Source organism: Canis lupus, chromosome 5 (genome assembly GCF_011100685.1).
Source record: "Canis lupus familiaris isolate Mischka breed German Shepherd chromosome 5, alternate assembly UU_Cfam_GSD_1.0, whole genome shotgun sequence".
Taxonomy (NCBI): domain Eukaryota; kingdom Metazoa; phylum Chordata; class Mammalia; order Carnivora; family Canidae; genus Canis; species Canis lupus.
This window is the reverse complement of record NC_049226.1, coordinates 34,782,878-34,798,884: the sequence shown is the minus strand read 5'-3', so window position 1 is coordinate 34,798,884 and position 16,007 is coordinate 34,782,878. Positions and strand designations below refer to the sequence as shown.

Genomic DNA, 16,007 nt, shown 5'->3' with positions numbered 1-16,007 from the left:
CTAAGGCTGTTTCCCCAGGCTCTTTGCTATGAGACACTTCAAATCATCCAATAATTGTTTTTTTCTTGCATAGGTTAACTGGAGTCTCTTTCTATTGTTGGCAAACAAGGAACCCTGATGGATTCAACTCATTATGGCCATAGTAACAATCCCTCGTTGTTAGAAAGTTGCTCCCTAGAGCAAGCTCAGCTCTCTGCTCCTTGTAACTTCTACCCTTTTACTGTTTTCTGAGGCAAATCTTTTCTGTTTTCTGGAGCAACATTGAGCCAATGTCCTGACTATGATGGATATTCAATTGTTTGAGGACAAGACACTTTCCCTTATTTGTTGATTTACTGGGATAAACAGCCCCCGGTCTCTCACCAGTTAGTTGTTGAACATAATTTCCAATTTTGCCAATGTCTCGGTAACCACTCCTCTGAACCCTTAAAATGTGACCCCCACCAGGGGAACATGAAAGTTATAATAGGATCATTGTTTCTTCTAGTCTCTTCCCTAATTACATAAATGACCACTTTTTTTTTTCACATTGCCTCTCCAGAATTTGTTAATCCTGTAATCAGAAATTTGCACCCTTTGGCCACTATCTCTTCATTTCCCCGACTCTGTAGTGCCTGCTAACCACCACTCTGAGCTTGGCTTTTTTAGATTCTGCATATAAGCCATATCATACAGTATTTGCATTTCTCTGTCTAACTTAGCATAACTGATGATTTCTTAAAAATTCCAAGAAGTTGGAGGACACCTGGGTGGCTCAGTTGGTTAAGCATCCCACTATTGGTTTTGGCACAAATCATGATCTCAGGGTCTTGGGATCAAGCCCCGCATCAGGCTCAAAGTTGGCTTGGGATTCTCTCCCTCTCCCTCTCCCCCACCCTCCTTGTGCACGTGCTCTCTCTCTTTCAAGTAAACAAACAAATAAATAAAATATTTTTAAAAAATTCCAGAGTTTGAATTGCTAGTTCGAAAGATATATTTTTAGGACACCTGGGTGCCTCAGGGGTTGAGCGTCTGCCTTTGGCTCAGGGCGTGATCCCAGGATCCTGGGATCGAGTTCCGCATCGGTTTCCCCTCAGGGAGCCTGCTTCTCCCTCTGCCTGTGTCTCTGCCTCTCTCTCTCTCTGTGCCTCTCAGGAATAAATAAATAAAATATTTTTTAAAATATGTGTTTTCTTGTAAGGCTTTTAAAGAAACCTATACTTCCTAGGTTTATACTCCCATGATAAAAGATTTTTTCCTGCTTTGTGGGAGGAAAACCACTCCCATGCAAAGAAAACATGGAGTCACTCCATCCCATAACTGCCTTTCCTGGATTTAAGACTTTTATAAAAGGCTTTAAGACTCCTGGATTTTTCACATGATAGCCCGCCAAGCCAGGTGTCTATAAGTAGTCGTTGATTTTAAACCAAATGAGATACTGTATTTATACCTCTTTAATTTTATTTAATTGGCTCTAGTGTCTCTTTCTCTCCTGTTGAGATGATAACTACATTAAAGATTCGATCTCACCTCTTAAGAGTCAAGTATGAGGTTGAAGAGTTTTGAGGTTCAGTCACATAAGCTCATCCATTCTGATTTTGCATCACCTGCAAATCTGACTCAGTGTCTCTGCTGTTCTCATCCAAGTCACAGATGAAACCATTGAAGAGAAGACAGCCAAGAAGTGGGTCCCCTGGCGATCTACTAGGCATGCCTTCACCCTGAGAAGTACTTATCTAGGAACCTACCTAGCAGCTCTGGTGGGAATTTACATGGCATCAGGTCTTTCTCAAGGACCAACCGACAGTGCAGCAGCTGATGCAAAGGCTGGGACCTCGGGATGGGACTCCAGGCCTACACTCTGTGTCTGTTCTGAGTGGTTGATACCCAGGGGCTGTCAGTTGTGGAGTACTTCTAAGATCATGCTTGCATCCATGTACCCACTACTAAGACAAAACAGTTGTTAGTGGTTAGTCATATTTGTCTCAAAGATTTTTGGTTGGTTTGTTGGTTGGTTTTTTAGAGGAAATAGGATGTCTCAAACACAATTCAAGGCCCATTCTCATCCCCTTCCCACCTCCAAAAGGAAGAGTACGTCATTCCTTTGCATTTTGTACTTTTATGTATTTTTTAAGATTTTATTTATTTATTTGAGAGAAAGCATGATACAGCAAGAGCAGAGTGTAGGGGCAGAAGGAGAGGGAGAAGCAGCTCCCCACTGAGCAAGGAGCCCAACATGGGGCTCGATCCCAGGACCTCGAGATCATGACCTGAGCCAAAAGCAGATGCTTAACCTACCAAGCCCCCACCGCCATGCCTCTACATTTTGTACTTTCAGCATATATATTTGCATAAGTAACACTGCATGTCTGTATCTTCCCAGGACTCATCAATACTGTTTTTGAACTATATCCATATCCATACATATTTAATTGGTTCATTTTAACTCTTTCATAATCTCACCTTAAAAATATATATATATCCCTTGTTGAAAGGGAATTGCTGTGTCATAGGGTGTGAGCATCTTCAAATATATGTTCCTGGACTGCTTTACAAGTACCAGTTAGTTCCAATGTCTATTCCTGCCAGCACTAGAGTTCCTTTCTTCCCCCATTCTCACCAACATTTGAAATTGTCAGATCTCCTAACAGCTGCCAAAAGTTTGGATTATGAAATAGTTCCTCAATCTTTTAATTTGTATTCTCCTGGATATCAGTGACACGGGGCATCTTCTCACAAGTGTGTTGGTTGTTTGGAGTTTCTTCTTCTAGGAGCCATGTTGTAACTGTGCTAAGCCAGCCTCCAAGATGGCACCGATAATCTCTGCCAAGTGTCCACACCCTTGTGTGGTCTCCTCCCAAACTGTGCCCAGGGCTGGTCTGTGAGATTAATGGAGTATGGCAAAAGCATTGTTATGTCACTTTTAAGATTAAGTTGTAAAAGACACTGCAGTTTCTTAGTTACTCTCTTTCCCTTGGATCACTCCATCTGGGAGAAGCCAACTGCCATGCTGTGAGGATCCCTTTGGGGAGGCCCACATGGCAAGGAACTGAGGTCTCCATGAAAGCAGCTACATGAATGAATTTGGAAGTGAGTACAATATGGATGACTCCAGCCTCGGAGACATCTTGCCTTCTAGAACTACCCAGCTGAGAGACCCCTGAATTCCTGACTTTCTGTAAGACAATAAGCCTTCGTTGTTTTAAAACTACCATTTGGGGGTAAATTTATGTAGCAACAAATAACTAAAACAACATTCTGGGGACTTTTTTATATTGGATTGTTTTTCTTCTTTCTTACTCATCTGTAGAAATTATTTTAAATATTCTAAACACTAATCTTTTGTTAGTTATATGGGCACAAATGTCTTCTCCCAATCTTGACTCATCTTTTTGCCTTATGGTGCTTTTTGATAACAAAGGTTTAACATTTAATATCATCGAATTTAGCAGGGGTTTTTTTTTTTCCCGTTCTAGTTTATGCTCTTCATATTTGATGTTGAAAATCTTTCACTACTGGGATGCCTGGGTGGCTCAGTGTTTGTGTGTCTGCCTTTGGCTCAGGGTGTGATCCCAGGGTCCTGGGATTGAGTCTCACATCAGGCTCCCTGCAGAGAGCCTGCTTCGCCCTCTGCCTATGTCTCTGCCTCTCTCTCTATGTCTCTCATGAATAAATAAATAAAATCTTTTTAAAAAGATAGAAAATCCTTCATTACCTCTATGATAAAAAAAAAAGATAGTCTTCCACATTTTGCTTTAAATGCTTTAAAGAATTTTTAGATCTTTAATCAGTCTGGAAATAGTTTCAGTCTGGAAATAGTTGTTGAACTGAATTGACCAAACCCACTCTTAACACTTTTCTTCCTTTCTTTTACCAATAATCCCTCTTGGTAGATCAGCACCCAAACCTGTTTGTCTTGAGAACCCCATGCTCACATAAGTGTTAGCACAAAGCAGAGCTAATCATTACTGACCTCCACTTTCCCAGCGTCTCCTGCAGCAAGACTGAACACATCACCTGGGATCTGCCAAACAGACATATCTTCTTGGACTTTTTAAATTTTAATTTTTTAAAGTAATTTCTACACCCAACATGGGGCTCAATTTCACAAACCTGAACTCAAGAGTTGCATGCTCTTATGGACTGAGCCAGCCAGGTGCCCTTCCTCCCTTCCTCTTGGGCTTTGAATGCAAAAGAATCATCAGTGATAATGGACCATGCTTTTCTTTTCTTTTCTTTTCTTTTCTTTTCTTTTCTTTTCTTTTCTTTTCTTTTCTTTCTTTTCTTTTCTTTTCTTTCTTTTCTTTTCTTTTCTTTTTTTTTCTTTTCTTTTTTTTTTTTTTTTACTTTTTAAAACCAGAACGTTTATTTTGACTAGTCGTTGAAATCCTTAAGATGAACTGGATGCTGCAACAGCTGCCCTCTTGGGCTTGGGTGTCGTTCCTTCACGGAATCCATGCCTGAATCTGTGGTATACAATTTTTAGGTGCCTCATTCGACCAGTCCCAGTGGTATTCCGTCTTTTAGCCTTGGCACTCCAGTTATACTTTCTCTTCCACTTGGCAGGGTAGCCACACTTGCTGCAGGTGGACTTCTGAAGGTGGTAGGCCTTAGAGCCACAGTGGCGGCACAACGTGTGCATCATATTGCGACGCTTTCCGAACGATGACATCCCCTTCATCATCTTGTTTCCGCAGCAGACCCCAAAGAGCTGGACCATGCTTTTCAACCTTACTTTCAGTTTTTCTCTGCACACACATCTATATTTGAGATCATACTGTATATACATTTTGTAATGCTCTTTTTTTCATTCCAACAATGTAAGTAATATTTCCCCCATCAAGAGGATTGCACAATATGATTTGCACAAGGACAGGGCATTCCAGCATATGATGTGCAGTTCACATTCAACAAAGCCCTGCTATTTGACACGTAGGTTGATTCAAGTTCACTATTATAAACAACGCTACCAACTTCTGATTCAAAATGGCACGTGGTGAGCAAGTTCTACTACAGCTTCTCCAAATTCCCAAAAACTCATTCATCCAACAAATTTTTCTTGAGTGTCTACCGTGGGCCATACACCATTCTAGTTGGTAAGAATAAAGAAATGAACAAAATGGACAAATACTTCTACTTTTGTTAACCTTGCATTCCAGTATGGTGAACAGTAATAATGCTGCATGTCAATAATATACACAAAAATATGCTACACTAACAAAATACCAATAATGATGGCAGCTACCATTTATTAAATGTTTGCCATCTGCCAGACATTATGCCAGGTCCTTTGTACAGTTAATCCACAGACACTATTATCAGTGCATATTTTTCAGAGAAGGCCACTGGCATTTTACCTTTCTCCTGGCCTATCGCTAATGCAGGCAGACTTGGGGCTGAATCAGTGGAATCTGACTTCTTCCCAAAGCTATGACGGGAGCAAGAGGAAAGTGCCGCCTCGTAGAACTGTGCAGTCCCAAGTGAGAGCCTGTTTTCATCAAGGAAGTGAACCAGGACCTGTGCTTCCAAAGCCTTGCTTCAGCTGTAGACTGGGAAGGACATGGGATCCTGCCCCGATGAGAAAACAGGCAATTTGCCTTCTACTCATTGACAAACATCAGGTCATACTTTGTTCAAGAGCAAATTAAGAGATCAAACAAACAAACAAACAACCAAGCAGAAACAGACCTATAAGCACAGGGAACAAATTGGTAGTTGTCAGAGAGTGTGGGGGGATTGGGAAGCCCAGTCTTCCAGTCATGCAATGAATAAGTAACAAGGATAAAAGATACAACATCAGGGATATAGTCAATGAGACTGTAATAGCATCATGTGGTGACAGGTGGTAGCTTGTGAACATGGCGTAACATATACACTTGTTGAATCACTGTGTTGTATAACTGAAACTCACGCAGCATTGTGTGTCAACAATGCTGCAATTAAAAAAAAAAGAAGAAGAAGGGACACCTGCGTGGCTCAGTGGTTGAGCATCTTCCTTTGGCTCAGGTTGTGATCCCGGGGTCCTGGGATTGAGTCTGGCATCAGGCTCCCCGCAGGGCGCCTGCCTCTCCCTCTGCCTGTGTCTCTGCCTCTCTCTCTCTCTCTCTCTCTGTCATGAATAAATAAAAACTTTAAAAGAAAAGAAAAGCAATTGGGGCCTATGAAAAAAAGAGAGAAGAAAAAAAAGCAGATGTGAGATTGTAGACTTATAGGAAGAACAAACTACTGGGAGCCATCTGTTGCCAGATCAATGGAGGATTGTGGGCAAACTTTTTCTGCAGCCACCATCGGGTACAAGAAGATGTAGCCTTCAGGAAATATAAAATCATAAGAAGAAAAATAGATGCAAAGGCAACAGACCAAGATAAATAAAAGTAGCACTAAAAAAAAAAAGTAGCACTAAACTGATGATAAAGGGGGCACCTGGGTGGGTCAGTGGTTTAAGTGTCTGCCTTCAGATCAGGTCATGATTTCAGAGTCCTGGGATGGAGCCCTGCATTGGGATCCCTGCCCAACAGGGAGTCTGCTTCTCCCTCTCTCTTTGTCTGTTCATGCTTTCCCTCTTTCTTTCTTTTTCTCTCTCTCTTTCTCTCTCAAATAAATAAATAAATAAACAAACAAACAAAATCTTAAAAAAAAAACCACAATGTTAAAGGAAGAGTGCAAGGAAATCATAAAAAAAAGCAGGGGTGCCTTGGTGGCTCAGTCGGTTAAGAGACACTCGATTTTTCAACTCAAGTCATGATCTCAGGGTCCTGAGATTGAGCCCAGTGTTGGGCTCCACCCTCAGTGGGGAGTCTGGTTGAGGATTCTCTCTCTCTCCCTCTGTCCCTCTCCCCTGCTTGTGTGCATGTGCGTGCACTCTCTCTTTCCAAAATAAATAAATAAACCTTTTTAAAAATATAAATAAATAAATAAATAAAATCCTGGTGTCCAAATTAGGAGTGTCTGGCTGGCTTAGTCAGTAGAGCATGAGATTCTTGATCTTGGGGTTGTGAGTTCAAGCCCTACATTGGGGATAGAGATTGTCTAAAAATAAAGTCTTAAAAATAAAATAAAATAAAATTCTGATGTCCATATTAGACATTGTACTAGTTACATCAGAATGTCTTGGGGATACAAACCACATATCAATAGTTCTTAAATTCTCACGTGACTGTAATGTGCAGCCAAGTTTGGGCATGACGGCTCTAGAGACATCCTTGCCTATGTGCACTGGATGACATCTACTAGAATGTTCACTGCAGTGTTGTTTGTAATTGCAAGAATTCAGGAATTTCTCAGTGTCCAGGGACAGAATTGATACGATGTGGTGCATTCACACAATGAAATATTAAGGCACAGTAGAAACTAATTGCAGCCACATACGTCAACAAAGATGAATGTCACGGAGACATAATTTTAAGAAGGAAGCAGAAAAAATTCAGAGAAGAACATATGCAACTTGACTGCATTTACATAAGGGAAAAATTACATTAACTAGACAATGAATTGTATACAGATTCATATATTTGTTGCAAGATTATGATAAACACAAACATCAGAACAGTGGTTACCAGTGGTGGGGTGGGAGGTCAGGGAGGAGGAAGCCTCGAAGAGACTGCTTATTGTTTGATTTCTTAACCTGATGATGGCAGTTTGTATAACTTATAAATATGTTAAAAATGTTATATAATTAAAAGTGTTATAAATATTACTCCATCTGCTTAATCTCATTAAATATTTTCATAGAATTTTTAAATTATAAAAGGTGAGTATTCATGTGTAGGGACCAATTTGAAAAATTCTTTCAGACTTCAGAGGAAAAGAACAAAGAAACCAGAAAGTGATAAAAAAAAAATCGTAGCCATAGAGGGCACTGAAAGGCCATAATTATACCTTTTTTGATTATAATGCAAAGAAAGTAGAAACTTTAAAAAAAATCTCACCACTCAAAAAGTTAATTTAAGTAAATTTAGATGAGCATAAAAACTTCTGGAACCAGAAACCACTAAATATTTCCTAAATCTGGGAGTGCCCGGGTGGCTCAGTTGGTTGGGTGTTTCAACTCAGGTCATGATCTCAGGGTCCTGGGATCGAGCCCTGCGTTGGGCTCCCTGTTAAGCGGGGATCTACTTCTTCTCCCTCTGCCTCCTCCCCCTGCTCATGTTCTGTCTCTCTCTCTCAAATAAATAAATATTTTTTAAAAAAGGAAATATTTCTAAGTCTGAAATGCAAACAAATGTTAAACAACATTAAAAATATTCGGTAAATAGGGACACCTGGGTGGCTCAGTGGGTTAAGCATCTGCCTTCAGCTCAGGGCATGATCCCAGAGTCCTGGGATCAAGCCCTGTGTTGGGCTCTCTGCTCCCTTGCCTCTCCCTCTCCATCTGCCCCTCCATCTGCCTCTTGCCCCGACCCATGTTCTTGCTTGCTTTCTCTCACTCAAATAAATACATAAATAAAATCTTTTTTTTTTTAAAGATTATCAGGTAAATATATTGGGTTAAACTGATTGAAGCTAACTCCTTGCTCATGGACTTGAATATCTCCTTAAGTAAATTCTTAGAAGTAGAATCATTGACACATATTAAAAATAATAATAATAATAATGGTGGGCAGCCCTGGTGGCTCAGCGGTTTAGTGCCGCCTTCAGCCCAGGGCCTGATTCTGGAAACCCGGGATCGAGTCCCACGCCAGGCACCCCACAGGGAGCCTGCTTCTCCCTCTGCCTGTGTCTCTGCCTCTCTCTCTCTCTGTCATGAATAAATGAATAAAATCTTAAAAAAAAATAAAATAAAATGGTTGTTAAAAAGCAGGAACCATCAGGGAAGATTCTGTAAACATCCATATAGAAAATTCTGTAAAACCATAATGTTAGAGCTTGCTTCAAAATGGTGAACTAAGAGATGACTTTTTTCTGCTTTTTTACTTTGTGTTTTCCTTTTCTGCACTTAATACATGTTACTTGCATAATAATAAGACGTAATTTTATAGGGTGTATAAGGTAGTTGTAACAAAGAGCATTCCTGGGTCTTTCCTGGAAAAGCTCTTGCCTGGTAAAAACAACCTGCTTGATACTGAGAGGTTAAGTTAAAAGACAGCTTGATGCCTAGCTAGATCCTCACAATCAGTAGACCTCATCATGGCAGCCAGCCTCTATCGACCCCCAGCATCTCTGCCTCCTGGGGTTCTCACCCTTAGGTCCCCCCCCCACCAATGCTGTATGAAGATTGGTCTGACACTAACAGAATATGGAAGGAGATACTGTATGTCACTTCTGAGATTAAGTTATAAAAGACAGTTTCATAATGCAGCAAGAAATTAAAGCCTCTGGTCCACGGGCTTGTGATTGTGCCATATTAGGAGTGGCACCTCTGGCCCCACTCAAGCCTTCAGATGAAGCAACTCCAGCTGACATCCTAATTGAAACCATGTGAGACACCTTGAGCCAGAACCACCCGGTTAGACCACACTTGGGTTCCAGACCCTCAGAACCTATGTGAGATAGTAATCATTTTTTCTAAGTGTATTTATTTAAGTAAACTCTGCACTCAATGGGAGGCTCAAACTCAGGACCCTGAGATCAAGAGTCCAATGCTCTTCTGCCTGAATTAGCCAGGTGCCCCCAAATTTGTTGTTTTAAGCTGCTAAGTTTGGGGATAATTTGATCCATAGCAACAGATACCTAATATACCCTTTTAAACTGGGTCAGTAGCTCCAAGTACCAGGAAGAGAGAAGAGAAGCAGTGAGTGGACAAAAGAGAATGAAGTATGTCTTTGAGAAGGAGCAGAATTCTTTATGAAGTAATTATATCTTCAACTATTGCCCCTACCTCATGCAATATGGGGACTCTTGATCTGTGTTCTCAAATTGGTGGACTCCAAGGGAGGAACCCATGAGATAGAAGAGAGAATCTGGAATGGGAGCATGTAATCCCTTTTGTTTCTTGAGGTTATTAACTAGCAGTTGGCAACTCACCGGTGTATGCAGCTGTGGGGTAGCACACCTGGACACACAGAAGATGGTGCCTCATCCATGGCATTTCATACAAGAAAACCCATACTGGAAGGTCCCACCATGCTGGGTAAAGGTGGGCTGACCTGGGAATCAGCCCAGCTGACCAAGGAGGAAATCTCCTGCTGAGAGGTGGAGTGGCCAAGCATCTGAAAGCTTGACTACCTGCCTTTAAAGGTCCACCCAGCCTAGGACGTTGGATAGACACACTGTCAGGGTCACTGCCTCTATAGAGGATGGCATCACAGCTGAGTACTACCTGGGATCTCCACTAGTGCACAGCTACCACCGGACACTGAGGGATCCATCAAACAGAGAAGCCCAGCCTGGCAGAGAAAGGAGAGATCCTCCTTCACTTTCCACAAGGGGACCCTTGAAGCAGACACGAGGGACTGCAAGGACAAAGGGAAGGGGCCCCACTGGACAAAGCTGTCCTCTACTTCTCAAGCCCAGAGCAGGGGCTCTGAACTGGACTATCATAGAAAATACCAACCTGAATATGCCAGAATGTGTTCTCGAAATGAAACTATTTTAAACTGGAAGTAGCTGGACATAGCTGATATTTATAAGACTGGGCTAACTTCAGTTTTTCCACTGCTGAGCATGAATAGGGTTTTTCTTTTCTTTTCTTTCTTTCTTTCTTTCTTTCTTTCTTTCTTTCTTTCTTTCTTTCTTTCTTTCTTTCTTTCCTTCCTTCCTTCCTTCCTTCCTTCCTTCCTTCCTTCCTTCCTTCCTTCTTTCTTTCTTTCTTTCTTTCTTTCTTTCTTTCTTTCTTTCTTTCTTTCTTTTAGAAAAGGAAGTTAGTTTAAAAATAAAGCAAACCTCTTGTTGGCATAAGGCTAAGTGGAGATTGTTCAATTAAAGCTGTTAAATGAGCAGTGAGACCTGAGGCATGTATCCGACTGCCTCTCGAATATTAAGTCAGTCAAGTTCCCCATGTAGGCATGCTGCCCTCTTCCAAGACCTTCCACGATTATAAATGCAGATTTTAAAAAAATTGTTTAGTGTCTCTTGCCTCTTGTAAGTACCATTCATTTCTTCTTTGTCTCTAGACCAGCTGTCCAATGGAACTTTCCTTAATGGTGGAAATGTCCTGTCCGCCCTATCCAATATGGCGGCCACCAACCACACATGGCCACTGAACACTGGAAAAGTGGCTGGTGCCAACTGAGGGACTGACTTTCAAACTATATTTTAAATAATTTAAATGCAAGCAGCCACATGTGGTTAGTGCTACCACATTGGACAGCGAGGCACGAGATGGAGTCAGATGTATTTCTTTCTACTGAACTTTTGGAAATCTGGTTTCCTCCATTTGGGGTACATCTTTGTTAGTTCACTGTCTCGCACTTGATTCAAGCTTTCCACACCACCCACCAATTCTTCCTGATGTGTCCTCAGAACCAAATCAAGGAGAACATTTACAGTAATGTTCACATGGGGAAAATTTGAGCACAGACTGAATTCCGATAATATTAAGAAATTACTTAGGTCATTTCAAAGAGGGAATTTGGGGGGCTGAAGCCAAGAGCTCTTAACACTGTGACCAAATATTGAAATTCTCTATAGGATGTAATGGTCACTCAATAGTGCTGTGGTTTCCTGAGGAGATATGAGATAAAAAAGAAAAAGAAAAAGAAAGAGAGAAATTACTAAACTTGCATACTGGAGTCTTTACAGATAAAATAAAGTGCTGTCTGCAATTTGCTTTAGATAATGGAGTAGGGAGCGGACAGAGGAAACAAGATTGCTTGCTAATTGTTGAAGCCGTGTGATGGGTTCTTGAGCTTGCCTTGGATTAGTCTCTCTATTCTACATGTGTGTACTTTTTTTAATTAAAAAAAATTAAGATTGGGGGTTGGAGTAACTAGGTGATAGGCATTAAGGAGGGCACTTGATGTAACGAGCACTGGGTGTTATAAGCAACTGATCAATCACTGAATCTACCCCTGAAACTAGTAACACACTGTATGTTAACTAACTTGAATTTAAATAATTTTTTTAATTAAGAGTTTTAAACAAAATAGGAAAAATCTTGTCTTATGAAATCAAGTAGAAGGGGAAAAAGAGGGGCGCCTAGCTGGCTCAGTCAGTGGAACATATGACTCTTGATCTCAGGAACATGAGTTTGGGCCCCAAGTTGGCTGTGGAGCCTACTAAAAAACAAACTAACAAACCAAAAAACTATTTTAAAAAAAGAAGAAGAAGAAAAAGCAAACCACAAGGGGTATTCTGGGAGTGCTCAATTGGTTAAGCATCTGCCCAGTGTCCTGGGATCGAGTCCCACATCGGGCTCCCTACTTGGTGAGGAGGCTGCTTCTTCCTCTCCCTCTGCCCTCCCCCTGCTCATGCTCCCTCTCTCGCTCTCTGTCTCTCTCTCAAATAAAGAAATAAAATCTTTTTTTAAAAAGCCATAAAATGATAAACATACAATAAAATAAGGAATTTACATAAATGGAAGGAAATGCATAATATAATGTAGTGGTTAGGAGCCAGATGGCTGAGTTCAAATCCTGGCTAGAATACCAACCTGGTTTCGGGAATTTATTTGAGCTTTGCTCAACCTCTGTTGCCTTATCTGTGGAATGAGGCTCAGGCTGGAATGTACTTCTTAAAATTGTGGTGGAGATTAAAAGAGTCTATTTACAAAGTATTTGGCCAGCATCTGGCAGACAAGTCCCATCACTTGTATCTGGGAAATTGATGTATGAATGGCTGCTGTTGTACCCACCACCTTATCAAATTTTCAACAAAAGGGATGTCTTCCTTTCATATTCAAGGAGGAAAATGAAAAAATTAAAAAAATTTAAGAGAACAGGGGCATCTGGGTGGCTCAGTTGGTTAAGCGCCTGCCTTCGGGTCAGGTCATAATCTCAGGGTCCTGGGATCAAGGCCCACGTTGGGCTCCCTGCTCAGTGGGGAGTCTGCTTCTCCCTCTGCCTCTGCCCCTCCCCCTCTTATGCATGCTCTCTCTCAAATAAATAAATAAAATTTATTTTTTAAAGATTTAAAAGAATAGTTCCTTCCAACTCCTCTGTTCTGAGAAACTGTTAGCAAAGTAAGTTGATAATTTATCAGATGTTCTAAGCTTTAGCAAAAGAATTCCAGCTTATGTCTGGGTGAGTGGAATTCCCCGTGAAAACCGTGTTTTGTGACCTTTGTGATATGTGTTAGGAAAGCATCCTCTGTAAGCTTCCTCTGGCCTGGGGGTGGGTGGGTGGGTGTGGAGTGGGGGTCTTGTGTCTGTGGTTCTCCTTGTCAGCCCTGACCCCAAAATGCTCCAACTGATGGACATATCTTCTTTGCAGGAGATGCTACACACTTTTCTCTTTCTATCAGGCTTGCATCTTTTTTTAAAAAAATATTTTATTTATTTTAGGAGAGAGACAGCATGTAAGGGAGGGGCAGAGGGACAGGGAGAGAGAAAATCTCAAGTGGACTCCACACTTGGAGCCCATTGTAGGGCTTGATCCCATGACCCTGAGATCATGAACTGAACTGAAACCCAGAATCGGACATTCAACCAACTGCACCACCCAGACACCCTAGGTTTGGGTCTTTTAAGCAACATACACCCTTCCACTGGCACAGCTTTGTTATGAATCGCCTCCAAGTGACAGTAATGCTTATGATATTATATTTTGCTTCTTTCAGGAACATGAAAATCTTGCCTTATCCATTCTCTAAACCCTTTGCATTGGGAGATAGGGATATAAGGCCATAAAGTCCAGCCTTTTCTATTTTTGCCCAATAATAATGACACTGTCTTTATCACCTTCTTTTGGACCGTTTTACAAAGGCTGTCTTCCACTTTCTCTTCAACCATCAGTGGTAGTAAGTCAACCGAAACTACACTAAACCAGAGGGGGAGAGGGGAATATTGACATGCATAATTGAAAAGTCCAAGGGTAGGGTTAGCTTCAGGTATGGCTAACTCTAGCTACTGTGATGTTTTCAGGAGTTTCTCTCTCTCTGTCATCAGGCTCACCTTTCTGCTATGTGCAGCTTCATTCTTGGTCTCATTAAACAAGGTGGCATTCAGCAGCTCGAAACAGATAATTGACCATCTTAGCTGCTTGACTAGAGAAAGAAAGCGTACCTCCTTCCCAATTATTTAAGCAAATTGCCAGCAACAACTCTCATTGGTCCAGATAGTGTCATGTGGCTACCTCTGAAACAGTCATTGAGATTTTGGTAGACATTTTTTTGGTGCCAAAGGATGAGATCGACCCTCTTTGGCCACATAGACTATGAGTTGAGGATGGATGGTCTCTCCCCAAAGATAAAGAAGCTTCTTGAAGGAAGATGGCAAATGGATGCTAAGCAGACAGAAACAACAGCTGTCCAATCTGTGTCCCATAGCAATCTTTTCTTCAGTGCCCTCTGATAGCATTGAGAAATCTCCTACCAAGCACATTCTTCCCTAACTTTGTGGCACCCTGTCCTTTGCCAGTAGCTTCATATTCCACTGTGTTGGCCTCTTGCCAGGAAAAGAAAATTCTCTTCAACACCATCAACATCGCCAGCTATTCACTCCCAATATCCCTTCCTCTCTCTTCCAAAGTCACAGGCATCCACTGAATGAAAGATGGAACACCAAGATACCTGGGTGGCTCAGAGGTTGAGTGTCTGCCTTTGGCCCAGGTCATGGTCCTGGGGTCCTGGGATCGAGTCCTGCATCAGGCCCTCTGCAGGGAGCCTGCTTCTCCCTCTGCCTGTGTCTCTGCCTCTCTCTGGATCTCTCATTAATAAGTGGATGAAATTTTTAAAAAGAAGAGAAGAGAAAAAGAAAGGAAAGATGAAACACTATTTGTATCCCCAACCCTTCAGAGTCCGTCTCAGAGCTGTAAAACTTCCAGAGACATAGTTCAGACTTCTTTTAACCACACCATTTATCTACACATGGATCAGAAGAAGCAGGTAATGGCTGGAGATCTTGTGTAAATATCCCATCACACCCTCTATTTGCGCTCCAGAAACACATGTCCCTCCAGCGTGCCGCACTTGGTCTCAGTAGGGAATATCTCCTTATTCTAAGAATACACAAGTGTCTGCCCCCTCCACCCAGCCATGCCTGCTTCTCTCAATATGCTGGCATGATGCTGAGGACATGCCACATATTCAATGATGTATACCCTGCTTCCATTCTTGCCCTACCCAACTGTTGTCAAAACACCCAAAACGAGAGGTGCCTGAGTGGCTCAGTTGGTTTAGGATCTGACTCTTGGCTTCAGTTCAGGTCATGATCTCAGGGTGGTAAGATCAAGCCCTGCATCGAGCTCTATGATCAGCAGGGAGTCTGCTGGAGATTCTTTCCCTTTGCCACCTCCTCACACGCACACTCTTTCTTAAATAAATAAATAAATCTTAAAAAACAAAAACCAACGCACCAAAGAAACAAAAAAACCTCACTAAGTTAAAGATGGAATCAGGAAAGAGGCACGGGAACTTTACTCGTATTTTTCAAGCTAGGTGGTAGGGTATGTAAGTGCTTATTGTATTCCTGGCTAGTCTTCTGAAATATTTCATAAGTTAAATAAACTTTAAAATTTGCAGGGTGCGAGTCAAGCTGACACACCAAAAAGCTAATCCCGTCACGTCACTCCCCGCTTGGCTCCCCAAAGCCCACAAGATGACAATAGCTCCTTACCTGGCACACGAATTCCTTTCTTATTAAAGCTTGAATGTTTGTGTCCCCACCCCCTCAAAAAAATTTTTATGTTGAACTCTGATGAGAATTGTTTTTTTTAAAGTTTTATTTATTTATTTATTTTATTTATTAATGAGAAACAGAGAGAGAGGCAGAGACACAGGCAGAGGGAGAAGCAGGCTCCCCACAGGGAGTCCAATGTGGGGCTCAATCCCAGGACCCCAGGATCAGGCCTTGAGCTGAAGGCAGATGCTCAACCACTGAGCCACCCAGTCATTCCACTCTGATCAGAGTTAAATTAGGTCATACAAGTGGATCCTGTGTGATGGCATTAGTGTCCCTATGAGAAGAGGAAGGGAACCTAAGCTCTCTTCTCCTG

General features: G+C 41.7%; 1 non-coding gene and 1 pseudogene across 1 annotated transcript; one reads left to right on the top strand and one right to left on the bottom strand.

Moving 5' to 3' along the window:
• Positions 1-4,341: 4,341 nt before the first annotated feature.
• LOC100685553 lies at positions 4,342-4,668 on the bottom strand (annotated as a pseudogene).
• Positions 4,669-11,467: 6,799 nt separating this feature from the next.
• LOC119872060 lies at positions 11,468-11,596 on the top strand. Its single transcript, XR_005360260.1, has one exon. It is a non-coding gene; the product is annotated as a small nucleolar RNA SNORA25 (small nucleolar RNA).
• The last annotated feature ends 4,411 nt before the right edge of the window (positions 11,597-16,007 follow it).